Source organism: Spea bombifrons, chromosome 2, assembly GCF_027358695.1.
Source record: "Spea bombifrons isolate aSpeBom1 chromosome 2, aSpeBom1.2.pri, whole genome shotgun sequence".
Taxonomy (NCBI): Eukaryota; Metazoa; Chordata; class Amphibia; order Anura; family Pelobatidae; genus Spea; species Spea bombifrons.
Genome location: NC_071088.1, coordinates 41,291,903 through 41,310,595, shown reverse-complemented (window position 1 = coordinate 41,310,595; position 18,693 = coordinate 41,291,903).

The following is an 18,693-nucleotide window of genomic DNA, read 5'->3' as shown; positions in this document are numbered from 1 at the left end:
TGTTTTAATTGTGTTACCATCAGGAGATACTAAAGAGGTGTTTTGATTGTGACATCATAATGCTATCATTCTTTTACCATTATGACATAATAAAAGAGTGTATTGATTATGACATCATAGTGATTTAGTTGTCTTATAATTATGACACCGGAAAGGGGTCTTATGATTGTGATGTCATAATGCTATCATCATCTTAACATAATGACATCATAAAGGGGAGTTTTGATTGTAATATTATAATGTTTTAATTGTGTTACCATTAGGAGATACTAAAGAGGTGTTTTGATTGTGACATCATAATGCTATCATTCTTTTACCATTATGACATAATAAAAGAGTGTATTGATTATGACATCATAATGATTTAATTGTCTTATAATTATGACACCGGAAAGGAGTCTTATGATTGTGATGTCATAATGCTATCATCATTTTAACAATATGACATCATAAAGGGGAGTTTTGATTGTAATATGATAATGTTTTAATTGTGTTACCATTAGGAGATACTAAAGAGGTGTTTTGATTGTGACATCATAATGCTATCATTCTTTTACCATTATGACATAATAAAAGAGTGTATTGATTATGACATCACAGTGATTTAGTTGTCTTATAATTATGACACCGGAAAGGGGTCTTATGATTGTGATGTCATAATGCTATCATCATCTTAACATTATGACATCATAAAGGGGAGTTTTGGTTGCAATATTATAATGTTTTAATTGTGTTACCATTAGGAGATACTAAAGAGGTGTTTTGATTGTGACATCATAATGCTATCATTCTTTTACCATTATGACATAATAAAAGAGTGTATTGATTATGACATCATAGTGATTTAGTTGTCTTATAATTATGACACCGGAAAGGGGTCTTATGATTGTGATGTCATAATGCTATCATCATCTTAACATAATGACATCATAAAGGGGAGTTTTGATTGTAATATTATAATGTTTTAATTGTGTTACCATTAGGAGATACTAAAGAGGTGTTTTGATTGTGACATCATAATGCTATCATTCTTTTACCATTATGACATAATAAAAGAGTGTATTGATTATGACATCATAGTGATTTAGTTGTCTTATCATTATGACACCGGAAAGGGGTCTTATGATTGTGATGTCATAATGCTATCATCATTTTAACAATATGACATCATAAAGGGGAGTTTTGATTGTAATATTATAATGTTTTAATTGTGTTACCATTAGGAGATACTAAAGAGGTGTTTTGAGTGTGACATCATAATGCTATCATTCTTTTACCATTATGACATAATAAAAGAGTGTATTGATTATGACATCATAGTGATTTAGTTGTCTTATCATTATGACACCGGAAAGGAGTCTTATGATTGTGATGTCATAATGCTATCATCATTTTAACAATATGACATCATAAAGGGGAGTTTTGATTGTAATATTATAATGTTTTAATTGTGTTACCATTAGGAGATACTAAAGAGGTGTTTTGATTGTGACATCATAATGTTATCATTCTTTTACCATTATGACATAATAAAAGAGTGTATTGATTATGACATCATAGTGATTTAGTTGTCTTATCATTATGACACCGGAAAGGGGTCTTATGATTGTGATGTCAGAATGCTATCATCACCTTAACATTATGACATCATAAAGGGGAGTTTTGATTGTAATATTATAATGTTTTAATTGTGTTACCATTAGGAGATACTAAAGAGGTGTTTTGATTGTGACATCATAATGCTATCATTCTTTTACCATTATGACATAATAAAAGAGTGTATTGATTATGACATCATAATGATTTAATTGTCTTATAATTATGACACCGGAAAGGAGTCTTATGATTGTGATGTCATAATGCTATCATCATTTTAACAATATGACATCATAAAGGGGAGTTTTGATTGTAATATGATAATGTTTTAATTGTGTTACCATTAGGAGATACTAAAGAGGTGTTTTGATTGTGACATCATAATGCTATCATTCTTTTACCATTATGACATAATAAAAGAGTGTATTGATTATGACATCACAGTGATTTAGTTGTCTTATAATTATGACACCGGAAAGGGGTCTTATGATTGTGATGTCATAATGCTATCATCATCTTAACATTATGACATCATAAAGGGGAGTTTTGGTTGCAATATTATAATGTTTTAATTGTGTTACCATTAGGAGATACTAAAGAGGTGTTTTGATTGTGACATCATAATGCTATCATTCTTTTACCATTATGACATAATAAAAGAGTGTATTGATTATGACATCATAGTGATTTAGTTGTCTTATCATTATGACACCGGAAAGGGGTCTTATGATTGTGATGTCACAATGCTATCATCAACTTAACATTATGACATCATAAAGGGGAGTTTTGATTGTAATATTATAATGTTTTAATTGTGTTACCATCATGAGATACTAAAGAGGTGTTTTGATTGTGACATCATAATGCTATCATTCTTTTACCATTATGACATAATAAAAGAGTGTATTGATTATGACATCATAGTGATTTAGTTGTCTTATCATTATGACACCGGAAAGGGGTCTTATGATTGTGATGTCATAATGCTATCATCACTTTAACAATATGACATCATAAAGGGGAGTTTTGAATGTAATATTATAATGTTTTAATTGTGTTACCATCAGGAGATACTAAAGAGGTGTTTTGATTGTGACATCATAATGCTATCATTCTTTTACCATTATGACATAATAAAAGAGTGTATTGATTATGACATCATAGTGATTTAGTTGTCTTATAATTATGACACCGGAAAGGGGTCTTATGATTGTGATGTCATAATGCTATCATCATCTTAACATAATGACATCATAAAGGGGAGTTTTGATTGTAATATTATAATGTTTTAATTGTGTTACCATTAGGAGATACTAAAGAGGTGTTTTGATTGTGACATCATAATGCTATCATTCTTTTACCATTATGACATAATAAAAGAGTGTATTGATTATGACATCATAGTGATTTAGTTGTCTTATCATTATGACACCGGAAAGGGGTCTTATGATTGTGATGTCATAATGCTATCATCATTTTAACAATATGACATCATAAAGGGGAGTTTTGATTGTAATATTATAATGTTTTAATTGTGTTACCATTAGGAGATACTAAAGAGGTGTTTTGAGTGTGACATCATAATGCTATCATTCTTTTACCATTATGACATAATAAAAGAGTGTATTGATTATGACATCATAGTGATTTAGTTGTCTTATAATTATGACACCGGAAAGGGGTCTTATGATTGTGATGTCATAATGCTATCATCATCTTAACATTATGACATCATAAAGGGGAGTTTTGGTTGCAATATTATAATGTTTTAATTGTGTTACCATTAGGAGATACTAAAGAGGTGTTTTGATTGTGACATCATAATGCTATCATTCTTTTACCATTATGACATAATAAAAGAGTGTATTGATTATGACATCATAATGATTTAATTGTCTAATAATTATGACACCGGAAAGGAGTCTTATGATTGTGATGTCATAATGCTATCATCATTTTAACAATATGACATCATAAAGGGGAGTTTTGATTGTAATATTATAATGTTTTAATTGTGTTACCATTAGGAGATACTAAAGAGGTGTTTTGAGTGTGACATCATAATGCTATCATTCTTTTACCATTATGACATAATAAAAGAGTGTATTGATTATGACATCATAGTGATTTAGTTGTCTTATCATTATGACACCGGAAAGGGGTCTTATGATTGTGATGTCAGAATGCTATCATCACCTTAACATTATGACATCATAAAGGGGAGTTTTGATTGTAATATTATAATGTTTTAATTGTGTTACCATTAGGAGATACTAAAGAGGTGTTTTGATTGTGACATCATAATGTTATCATTCTTTTACCATTATGACATAATAAAAGAGTGTATTGATTATGACATCATAGTGATTTAGTTGTCTTATCATTATGACACCGGAAAGGGGTCTTATGATTGTGATGTCAGAATGCTATCATCACCTTAACATTATGACATCATAAAGGGGAGTTTTGATTGTAATATTATAATGTTTTAATTGTGTTACCATTAGGAGATACTAAAGAGGTGTTTTGATTGTGACATCATAATGCTATCATTCTTTTAACATTATGACATAATAAAAGAGTGTATTGATTATGACATCATAATTATTTAATTGTCTTATAATTATGACACCGGAAAGGAGTCTTATGATTGTGATGTCATAATGCTATCATCATTTTAACAATATGACATCATAAAGGGGAGTTTTGATTGTAATATGATAATGTTTTAATTGTGTTACCATTAGGAGATACTAAAGAGGTGTTTTGATTGTGACATCATAATGCTATCATTCTTTTACCATTATGACATAATAAAAGAGTGTATTGATTATGACATCATAGTGATTTAGTTGTCTTATCATTATGACACCGGAAAGGGGTCTTATGATTGTGATGTCACAATGCTATCATCAACTTAACATTATGACATCATAAAGGGGAGTTTTGATTGTAATATTATAATGTTTTAATTGTGTTACCATCATGAGATACTAAAGAGGTGTTTTGATTGTGACATCATAATGCTATCATTCTTTTACCATTATGACATAATAAAAGAGTGTATTGATTATGACATCATAGTGATTTAGTTGTCTTATCATTATGACACCGGAAAGGGGTCTTATGATTGTGATGTCATAATGCTATCATCACTTTAACAATATGACATCATAAAGGGGAGTTTTGAATGTAATATTATAATGTTTTAATTGTGTTACCATCAGGAGATACTAAAGAGGTGTTTTGATTGTGACATCATAATGCTATCATTCTTTTACCATTATGACATAATAAAAGAGTGTATTGATTATGACATCATAGTGATTTAGTTGTCTTATAATTATGACACCGGAAAGGGGTCTTATGATTGTGATGTCATAATGCTATCATCATCTTAACATAATGACATCATAAAGGGGAGTTTTGATTGTAATATTATAATGTTTTAATTGTGTTACCATTAGGAGATACTAAAGAGGTGTTTTGATTGTGACATCATAATGCTATCATTCTTTTACCATTATGACATAATAAAAGAGTGTATTGATTATGACATCATAGTGATTTAGTTGTCTTATCATTATGACACCGGAAAGGGGTCTTATGATTGTGATGTCATAATGCTATCATCATTTTAACAATATGACATCATAAAGGGGAGTTTTGATTGTAATATTATAATGTTTTAATTGTGTTACCATTAGGAGATACTAAAGAGGTGTTTTGAGTGTGACATCATAATGCTATCATTCTTTTACCATTATGACATAATAAAAGAGTGTATTGATTATGACATCATAGTGATTTAGTTGTCTTATCATTATGACACCGGAAAGGGGTCTTATGATTGTGATGTCAGAATGCTATCATCACCTTAACATTATGACATCATAAAGGGGAGTTTTGATTGTAATATTATAATGTTTTAATTGTGTTACCATTAGGAGATACTAAAGAGGTGTTTTGATTGTGACATCATAATGTTATCATTCTTTTACCATTATGACATAATAAAAGAGTGTATTGATTATGACATCATAGTGATTTAGTTGTCTTATCATTATGACACCGGAAAGGGGTCTTATGATTGTGATGTCAGAATGCTATCATCACCTTAACATTATGACATCATAAAGAGGAGTTTTGTTTGTAATATTATAAAGTTTTAATTGTGTTACCATTAGGAGATACTAAAGAGGTGTTTTGATTGTGACATCATAATGCTATCATTCTTTTACCATTATGACATAATAAAAGAGTGTATTGATTATGACATCATAATGATTTAATTGTCTTATAATTATGACACCGGAAAGGAGTCTTATGATTGTGATGTCATAATGCTATCATCATTTTAACAATATGACATCATAAAGGGGAGTTTTGATTGTAATATTATAATGTTTTAATTGTGTTACCATTAGGAGATACTAAAGAGGTGTTTTGATTGTGACATCATAATGCTATCATTCTTTTACCATTATGATATAATAAAAGAGTGTATTGATTATGACATCATAATGATTTAATTGTCTTATAATTATGACACCGGAAAGGAGTCTTATGATTGTGATGTCATAATGCTATCATCATTTTAACAATATGACATCATAAAGGGGAGTTTTGATTATAATATGATAATGTTTTAATTGTGTTACCATTAGGAGATACTAAAGAGGTGTTTTGATTGTGACATCATAATGCTATCATTCTTTTACCATTATGACATAATAAAAGAGTGTATTGATTATGACATCATAGTGATTTAGTTGTCTTATCATTATGACACCGGAAAGGGGTCTTATGATTGTGATGTCACAATGCTATCATCAACTTAACATTATGACATCATAAAGGGGAGTTTTGATTGTAATATTATAATGTTTTAATTGTGTTACCATCATGAGATACTAAAGAGGTGTTTTGATTGTGACATCATAATGCTATCATTCTTTTACCATTATGACATAATAAAAGAGTGTATTGATTATGACATCATAGTGATTTAGTTGTCTTATCATTATGACACCGGAAAGGGGTCTTATGATTGTGATGTCATAATGCTATCATCACTTTAACAATATGACATCATAAAGGGGAGTTTTGAATGTAATATTATAATGTTTTAATTGTGTTACCATCAGGAGATACTAAAGAGGTGTTTTGATTGTGACATCATAATGCTATCATTCTTTTACCATTATGACATAATAAAAGAGTGTATTGATTATGACATCATAGTGATTTAGTTGTCTTATAATTATGACACCGGAAAGGGGTCTTATGATTGTGATGTCATAATGCTATCATCATCTTAACATAATGACATCATAAAGGGGAGTTTTGATTGTAATATTATAATGTTTTAATTGTGTTACCATTAGGAGATACTAAAGAGGTGTTTTGATTGTGACATCATAATGCTATCATTCTTTTACCATTATGACATAATAAAAGAGTGTATTGATTATGACATCATAGTGATTTAGTTGTCTTATCATTATGACACCGGAAAGGGGTCTTATGATTGTGATGTCATAATGCTATCATCATTTTAACAATATGACATCATAAAGGGGAGTTTTGATTGTAATATTATAATGTTTTAATTGTGTTACCATTAGGAGATACTAAAGAGGTGTTTTGATTGTGACATCATAATGCTATCATTCTTTTACCATTATGACATAATAAAAGAGTGTATTGATTATGACATCATAGTGATTTAGTTGTCTTATCATTATGACACCGGAAAGGGGTCTTATGATTGTGATGTCATAATGCTATCATCATTTTAACAATATGACATCATAAAGGGGAGTTTTGATTCTAATATTATAATGTTTTAATTGTGTTACCATTAGGAGATACTAAAGAGGTGTTTTGAGTGTGACATCATAATGCTATCATTCTTTTACCATTATGACATAATAAAAGAGTGTATTGATTATGACATCATAGTGATTTAGTTGTCTTATCATTATGACACCGGAAAGGGGTCTTATGATTGTGATGTCAGAATGCTATCATCACCTTAACATTATGACATCATAAAGGGGAGTTTTGATTGTAATATTATAATGTTTTAATTGTGTTACCATTAGGAGATACTAAAGAGGTGTTTTGATTGTGACATCATAATTCTATCATTCTTTCACCATTATGACATAATAAAAGAGTGTATTGATTATGACATCACAGTGATTTAGTTGTCTTATAATTATGACACCGGAAAGGGGTCTTATGATTGTGATGTCATAATGCTATCATCATCTTAACATTATGACATCATAAAGGGGAGTTTTGGTTGCAATATTATAATGTTTTAATTGTGTTACCATTAGGAGATACTAAAGAGGTGTTTTGATTGTGACATCATAATGCTATCATTCTTTTACCATTATGACATAATAAAAGAGTGTATTGATTATGACATCATAATGATTTAATTGTCTAATAATTATGACACCGGAAAGGAGTCTTATGATTGTGATGTCATAATGCTATCATCATTTTAACAATATGACATCATAAAGGGGAGTTTTGATTGTAATATTATAATGTTTTAATTGTGTTACCATTAGGAGATACTAAAGAGGTGTTTTGAGTGTGACATCATAATGCTATCATTCTTTTACCATTATGACATAATAAAAGAGTGTATTGATTATGACATCATAGTGATTTAGTTGTCTTATCATTATGACACCGGAAAGGGGTCTTATGATTGTGATGTCAGAATGCTATCATCACCTTAACATTATGACATCATAAAGGGGAGTTTTGATTGTAATATTATAATGTTTTAATTGTGTTACTATTAGGAGATACTAAAGAGGTGTTTTGATTGTGACATCATAATGTTATCATTCTTTTACCATTATGACATAATAAAAGAGTGTATTGATTATGACATCATAGTGATTTAGTTGTCTTATCATTATGACACCGGAAAGGGGTCTTATGATTGTGATGTCAGAATGCTATCATCACCTTAACATTATGACATCATAAAGGGGAGTTTTGATTGTAATATTATAATGTTTTAATTGTGTTACCATTAGGAGATACTAAAGAGGTGTTTTGATTGTGACATCATAATGCTATCATTCTTTTACCATTATGATATAATAAAAGAGTGTATTGATTATGACATCATAATGATTTAATTGTCTTATAATTATGACACCGGAAAGGAGTCTTATGATTGTGATGTCATAATGCTATCATCATTTTAACAATATGACATCATAAAGGGGAGTTTTGATTATAATATTATAATGTTTTAATTGTATTACCATTAGGAGATACTAAAGAGGTGTTTTGATTGTGACATCATAATGCTATCATTCTTTTACCATTATGACATAATAAAAGAGTGTATTGATTATGACATCATAGTGATTTAGTTGTCTTATCATTATGACACCGGAAACGGGTCTTATGATTGTGATGTCATAATGCTATCATCATTTTAACAATATGACATCATAAAGGGGAGTTTTGATTGTAATATTATAATGTTTTAATTGTGTTACCATTAGGAGATACTAAAGAGGTGTTTTGATTGTGACATCATAATGCTATCATTCTTTTACCATTATGACATAATAAAAGAGTGTATTGATTATGACATCATAGTGATTTAGTTGTCTTATCATTATGACACCGGAAAGGGGTCTTATGATTGTGATGTCATAATGCTATCATCATTTTAACAATATGACATCATAAAGGGGAGTTTTGATTGTAATATTATAATGTTTTAATTGTGTTACCATTAGGAGATACTAAAGAGGTGTTTTGATTGTGACATCATAATGCTATCATTCTTTTACCATTATGACATAATAAAAGAGTGTATTGATTATGACATCATAGTGATTTAGTTGTCTTATCATTATGACACCGGAAAGGGGTCTTATGATTGTGATGTCAGAATGCTATCATCACCATAACATTATGACATCATAAAGGGGAGTTTTGATTGTAATATTATAATGTTTTAATTGTGTTACCATTAGGAGATACTAAAGAGGTGTTTTGATTGTGACATCATAATGCTATCATTCTTTCACCATTATGACATAATAAAAGAGTGTATTGATTATGACATCATAGTGATTTAGTTGTCTTATCATTATGACACCGGAAAGGGGTCTTATGATTGTGATGTCATAATGCTATCATCACTTTAACAATATGACATCATAAAGGGGAGTTTTGAATGTAATATTATAATGTTTTAATTGTGTTACCATCAGGAGATACTAAAGAGGTGTTTTGATTGTGACATCATAATGCTATCATTCTTTTACCATTATGACGTAATAAAAGAGTGTATTGATTATGACATCATAGTGATTTAGTTGTCTTATAATTATGACACCGGAAAGGGGTCTTATGATTGTGATGTCATAATGCTATCATCATCTTAACATAATGACATCATAAAGGGGAGTTTTGATTGTAATATTATAATGTTTTAATTGTGTTACCATTAGGAGATACTAAAGAGGTGTTTTGATTGTGACATCATAATGCTATCATTCTTTTACCATTATGACATAATAAAAGAGTGTATTGATTATGACATCATAGTGATTTAATTGTCTAATAATTATGACACCGGAAAGGAGTCTTATGATTGTGATGTCATAATGCTATCATCATTTTAACAATATGACATCATAAAGGGGAGTTTTGATTGTAATATTATAATGTTTTAATTGTGTTACCATTACGAGATATTAAAGAGGTGTTTTGAGTGTGACATCATAATGCTATCATTCTTTTACCATTATGACATAATAAAAGAGTGTATTGATTATGACATCATAGTGATTTAGTTGTCTTATCATTATGACACCGGAAAGGAGTCTTATGATTGTGATGTCATAATGCTATCATCATTTTAACAATATGACATCATAAAGGGGAGTTTTGATTGTAATATGATAATGTTTTAATTGTGTTACCATTAGGAGATACTAAAGAGGTGTTTTGATTGTGACATCATAATGCTATCATTCTTTTACCATTATGACATAATAAAAGAGTGTATTGATTATGACATCATAGTGATTTAGTTGTCTTATCATTATGACACCGGAAAGGGGTCTTATGATTGTGATGTCACAATGCTATCATCAACTTAACATTATGACATCATAAAGGGGAGTTTTGATTGTAATATTATAATGTTTTAATTGTGTTACCATCATGAGATACTAAAGAGGTGTTTTGATTGTGACATCATAATGCTATCATTCTTTTACCATTATGACATAATAAAAGAGTGTATTGATTATGACATTATAGTGATTTAGTTGTCTTATCATTATGACACCGGAAAGGGGTCTTATGATTGTGATGTCATAATGCTATCATCACTTTAACAATATGACATCATAAAGGGGAGTTTTGAATGTAATATTATAATGTTTTAATTGTGTTACCATCAGGAGATACTAAAGAGGTGTTTTGATTGTGACATCATAATGCTATCATTCTTTTACCATTATGACGTAATAAAAGAGTGTATTGATTATGACATCATAGTGATTTAGTTGTCTTATAATTATGACACCGGAAAGGGGTCTTATGATTGTGATGTCATAATGCTATCATCATCTTAACATAATGACATCATAAAGGGGAGTTTTGATTGTAATATTATAATGTTTTAATTGTGTTACCATTAGGAGATAGTAAAGAGGTGTTTTGATTGTGACATCATAATGCTATCATTCTTTTACCATTATGACATAATAAAAGAGTGTATTGATTATGACATCATAGTGATTTAGTTGTCTTATCATTATGACACCGGAAAGGGGTCTTATGATTGTGATGTCATAATGCTATCATCATTTTAACAATATGACATCATAAAGGGGAGTTTTGATTGTAATATTATAATGTTTTAATTGTGTTACCATTAGGAGATACTAAAGAGGTGTTTTGAGTGTGACATCATAATGCTATCATTCTTTTACCATTATGACATAATAAAAGAGTGTATTGATTATGACATCATAGTGATTTAGTTGTCTTATCATTATGACACCGGAAAGGAGTCTTATGATTGTGATGTCATAATGCTATCATCATTTTAACAATATGACATCATAAAGGGGAGTTTTGATTGTAATATGATAATGTTTTAATAGTGTTACCATTAGGAGATACTAAAGAGGTGTTTTGATTGTGACATCATAATGCTATCATTCTTTTACCATTATGACATAATAAAAGAGTGTATTGATTATGACATCATAGTGATTTAGTTGTCTTATCATTATGACACCGGAAAGGGGTCTTATGATTGTGATGTCACAATGCTATCATCAACTTAACATTATGACATCATAAAGGGGAGTTTTGATTGTAATATTATAATGTTTTAATTGTGTTACCATCATGAGATACTAAAGAGGTGTTTTGATTGTGACATCATAATGCTATCATTCTTTTACCATTATGACATAATAAAAGAGTGTATTGATGATGACATCATAGTGATTTAGTTGTCTTATCATTATGACACCGGAAAGGGGTCTTATGATTGTGATGTCATAATGCTATCATCAACTTAACATTCTGACATCATAAAGGGGAGTTTTGATTGTAATATTATAATGTTTTAATTGTGTTACCATCATGAGATACTAAAGAGGTGTTTTGATTGTGACATCATAATGCTATCATTCTTTTACCATTATGACATAATAAAAGAGTGTATTGATTATGACATCATAGTGATTTAGTTGTCTTATCATTATGACACCGGAAAGGGGTCTTATGATTGTGATGTCATAATGCTATCATCATCTTAACATTATGACATCATAAAGGGGAGTTTTGGCTGCAATATTATAATGTTTTAATTGTGTTACCATTAGGAGATACTAAAGAGGTGTTTTGATTGTGACATCATAATGCTATCATTCTTTTACCATTATGACATAATAAAAGAGTGTATTGATTATGACATCATAATGATTTAATTGTCTAATAATTATGACACCGGAAAGGAGTCTTATGACTGTGATGTCATAATGCTATCATCATTTTAACAATATGACATCATAAAGGGGAGTTTTGATTGTAATATTATAATGTTTTAATTGTGTTACCATTAGGAGATACTAAAGAGGTGTTTTGAGTGTGACATCATAATGCTATCATTCTTTTACCATTATGACATAATAAAAGAGTGTATTGATTATGACATCATAGTGATTTAGTTGTCTTATCATTATGACACCGGAAAGGGGTCTTATGATTGTGATGTCAGAATGCTATCATCACCTTAACATTATGACATCATAAAGGGGAGTTTTGATTGTAATATTATAATGTTTTAATTGTGTTACCATTAGGAGATACTAAAGAGGTGTTTTGATTGTGACATCATAATGTTATCATTCTTTTACCATTATGACATAATAAAAGAGTGTATTGATTATGACATCATAGTGATTTAGTTGTCTTATCATTATGACACCGGAAAGGGGTCTTATGATTGTGATGTCAGAATGCTATCATCACCTTAACATTATGACATCATAAAGGGGAGTTTTGATTGTAATATTATAATGTTTTAATTGTGTTACCATTAGGAGATACTAAAGAGGTGTTTTGATTGTGACATCATAATGCTATCATTCTTTTACCATTATGACATAATAAAAGAGTGTATTGATTATGACATCATAATGATTTAATTGTCTTATAATTATGACACCGGAAAGGAGTCTTATGATTGTGATGTCATAATGCTATCATCATTTTAACAATATGACATCATAAAGGGGAGTTTTGATTGTAATATGATAATGTTTTAATTGTGTTACCATTAGGAGATACTAAAGAGGTGTTTTGATTGTGACATCATAATGCTATCATTCTTTTACCATTATGACATAATAAAAGAGTGTATTGATTATGACATCATAGTGATTTAGTTGTCTTATCATTATGACACCGGAAAAAGGTCTTATGATTGTGATGTCACAATGCTATCATCAACTTAACATTATGACATCATAAAGGGGAGTTTTGATTGTAATATTATAATGTTTTAATTGTGTTACCATCATGAGATACTAAAGAGGTGTTTTGATTGTGACATCATAATGCTATCATTCTTTTACCATTATGACATAATAAAAGAGTGTATTGATTATGACATCATAATGATTTAATTGTCTTATAATTATGACACCGGAAAGGAGTCTTATGATTGTGATGTCATAATGCTATCATCATTTTAACAATATGACATCATAAAGGGGAGTTTTGATTGTAATATTATAATGTTTTAATTGTGTTACCATTAGGAGATACTAAAGAGGTGTTTTGATTGTGACATCATAATGCTATCATTCTTTTACCATTATGATATAATAAAAGAGTGTATTGATTATGACATCATAATGATTTAATTGTCTTATAATTATGACACCGGAAAGGAGTCTTATGATTGTGATGTCATAATGCTATCATCATTTTAACAATATGACATCATAAAGGGGAGTTTTGATTATAATATTATAATGTTTTAATTGTGTTACCATTAGGAGATACTAAAGAGGTGTTTTGATTGTGACATCATAATGCTATCATTCTTTTACCATTATGACATAATAAAAGAGTGTATTGATTATGACATCATAGTGATTTAGTTGTCTTATCATTATGACACCGGAAAGGGGTCTTATGATTGTGATGTCATAATGCTATCATCATTTTAACAATATGACATCATAAAGGGGAGTTTTGATTGTAATATTATAATGTTTTAATTGTGTTACCATTAGGAGATACTAAAGAGGTGTTTTGATTGTGACATCATAATGCTATCATTCTTTTACCATTATGACATAATAAAAGAGTGTATTGATTATGACATCATAGTGATTTAGTTGTCTTATCATTATGACACCGGAAAGGGGTCTTATGATTGTGATGTCATAATGCTATCATCATTTTAACAATATGACATCATAAAGGGGAGTTTTGATTGTAATATTATAATGTTTTAATTGTGTTACCATTAGGAGATACTAAAGAGGTGTTTTGAGTGTGACATCATAATGCTATCATTCTTTTACCATTATGACATAATAAAAGAGTGTATTGATTATGACATCATAGTGATTTAGTTGTCTTATCATTATGACACCGGAAAGGGGTCTTATGATTGTGATGTCAGAATGCTATCATCACCTTAACATTATGACATCATAAAGGGGAGTTTTGATTGTAATATTATAATGTTTTAATTGTGTTACCATTAGGAGATACTAAAGAGGTGTTTTGATTGTGACATCATAATGCTATCATTCTTTCACCATTATGACATAATAAAAGAGTGTATTGATTATGACATCATAGTGATTTAGTTGTCTTATCATTATGACACCGGAAAGGGGTCTTATGATTGTGATGTCATAATGCTATCATCACCTTAACATTATGACATCATAAAGGGGAGTTTTGATTGTAATATTATAATGTTTTAATTGTGTTACCATTAGGAGATACTAAAGAGGTGTTTTGATTGTGACATCATAATGCTATCATTCTTTTACCATTATGACATAATAAAAGAGTGTATTGATTATGACATCACAGTGATTTAGTTGTCTTATAATTATGACACCGGAAAGGGGTCTTATGATTGTGATGTCATAATGCTATCATCATCTTAACATTATGACATCATAAAGGGGAGTTTTGGTTGCAATATTATAATGTTTTAATTGTGTTACCATTAGGAGATACTAAAGAGGTGTTTTGAGTGTGACATCATAATGCTATCATTCTTTTACCATTATGACATAATAAAAGAGTGTATTGATTATGACATCATAGTGATTTAGTTGTCTTATCATTATGACACCGGAAAGGGGTCTTATGATTGTGATGTCAGAATGCTATCATCACCTTAACATTATGACATCATAAAGGGGAGTTTTGATTGTAATATTATAATGTTTTAATTGTGTTACCATTAGGAGATACTAAAGAGGTGTTTTGATTGTGACATCATAATGTTATCATTCTTTTACCATTATGACATAATAAAAGAGTGTATTGATTATGACATCATAATGATTTAGTTGTCTTATCATTATGACACCGGAAAGGGGTCTTATGATTGTGATGTCATAATGCTATCATCACCTTAACATTATGACATCATAAAGGGGAGTTTTGATTGTAATATTATAATGTTTTAATTGTGTTACCATTAGGAGATACTAAAGAGGTGTTTTGATTGTGACATCATAATGCTATCATTCTTTTACCATTATGACATAATAAAAGAGTGTATTGATTATGACATCATAATGATTTAATTGTCTTATAATTATGACACCGGAAAGGAGTCTTATGATTGTGATGTCATAATGCTATCATCATTTTAACAATATGACATCATAAAGGGGAGTTTTGATTGTAATATGATAATGTTTTAATTGTGTTACCATTAGGAGATACTAAAGAGGTGTTTTGATTGTGACATCATAATGCTATCATTCTTTTACCATTATGACATAATAAAAGAGTGTATTGATTATGACATCATAGTGATTTAGTTGTCTTATCATTATGACACCGGAAAGGGGTCTTATGATTGTGATGTCACAATGCTATCATCAACTTAACATTATGACATCATAAAGGGGAGTTTTGATTGTAATATTATAATGTTTTAATTGTGTTACCATCATGAGATACTAAAGAGGTGTTTTGATTGTGACATCATAATGCTATCATTCTTTTACCATTATGACATAATAAAAGAGTGTATTGATGATGACATCATAGTGATTTAGTTGTCTTATCATTATGACACCGGAAAGGAGTCTTATGATTGTGATGTCATAATGCTATCATCAACTTAACATTCTGACATCATAAAGGGGAGTTTTGATTGTAATATTATAATGTTTTAATTGTGTTACCATCATGAGATACTAAAGAGGTGTTTTGATTGTGACATCATAATGCTATCATTCTTTTACCATTATGACATAATAAAAGAGTGTATTGATTATGACATCATAGTGATTTAGTTGACTTATCATTATGACACCGGAAAGGGGTCTTATGATTGTGATGTCATAATGCTATCATCACTTTAACAATATGACATCATAAAGGGGAGTTTTGAATGTAATATTATAATGTTTTAATTGTGTTACCATCAGGAGATACTAAAGAGGTGTTTTGATTGTGACATCATAATGCTATCATTCTTTTACCATTATGACATAATAAAAGAGTGTATTGATTATGACATCATAGTGATTTAGTTGTCTTATAATTATGACACCAGAAAGGGGTCTTATGATTGTGATGTCATAATGCTATCATCATCTTAACATAATGACATCATAAAGGGGAGTTTTGATTGTAATATTATAATGTTTTAATTGTGTTACCATTAGGAGATACAAAAGAGGTGTTTTGATTGTGACATCATAATGCTATCATTCTTTTACCATTATGACATAATAAAAGAGTGTATTGATTATGACATCATAGTGATTTAGTTGTCTTATCATTAGGACACCGGAAAGGGGTCTTATGATTGTGATGTCATAATGCTATCATCATTTTAACAATATGACATCATAAAGGGGAGTTTTGATTGTAATATTATAATGTTTTAATTGTGTTACCATTAGGAGATACTAAAGAGGTGTTTTGAGTGTGACATCATAATGCTATCATTCTTTTACCATTATGACATAATAAAAGAGTGTATTGATTATGACATCATAGTGATTTAGTTGTCTTATCATTATGACACCGGAAAGGGGTCTTATGATTGTGATGTCAGAATGCTATCATCACCTTAACATTATGACATCATAAAGGGGAGTTTTGATTGTAATATTATAATGTTTTAATTGTGTTACCATTAGGAGATACTAAAGAGGTGTTTTGATTGTGACATCATAATGTTATCATTCTTTTACCATTATGACATAATAAAAGAGTGTATTGATTATGACATCATAGTGATTTAGTTGTCTTATCATTATGACACCGGAAAGGGGTCTTATGATTGTGATGTCAGAATGCTATCATCACCTTAACATTATGACATCATAAAGGGGAGTTTTGATTGTAATATTATAATGTTTTAATTGTGTTACCATTTGGAGATACTAAAGAGGTGTTTTGATTGTGACATCATAATGCTATCATTCTTTTACCATTATGACATAATAAAAGAGTGTATTGATTATGACATCATAATGATTTAATTGTCTTATAATTATGACACCGGAAAGGAGTCTTATGATTGTGATGTCATAATGCTATCATCATTTTAACAATATGACATCATAAAGGGGAGTTTTGATTGTAATATGATAATGTTTTAATTGTTTTACCATTAGGAGATACTAAAGAGGTGTTTTGATTGTGACATCATAATGCTATCATTCTTTTACCATTATGACATAATAAAAGAGTGTATTGATTATGACATCATAGTGATTTAGTTGTCTTATCATTATGACACCGGAAAGGGGTCTTATGATTGTGATGTCACAATGCTATCATCAACTTAACATTATGACATCATAAAGGGGAGTTTTGATTGTAATATTATAATGTTTTAATTGTGTTACCATCATGAGATACTAAAGAGGTGTTTTGATTGTGACATCATAATGCTATCATTCTTTTACCATTATGACATAATAAAAGAGTGTATTGATTATGACATCATAGTGATTTAGTTGTCTTATCATTATGACACCGGAAAGGGGTCTTATGATTGTGATGTCATAATGCTATCATCATCTTAACATAATGACATCATAAAGGGGAGTTTTGATTGTAATATTATAATGTTTTAATTGTGTTACCATTAGGAGATACTAAAGAGGTGTTTTGATTGTGACATCATAATGCTATCATTCTTTTACCATTATGACATAATAAAAGAGTGTATTGATTATGACATCATAGTGATTTAGTTGTCTTATCATTATGACACCGGAAAGGAGTCTTATGATTGTGATGTCATAATGCTATCATCATTTTAACAATATGACATCATAA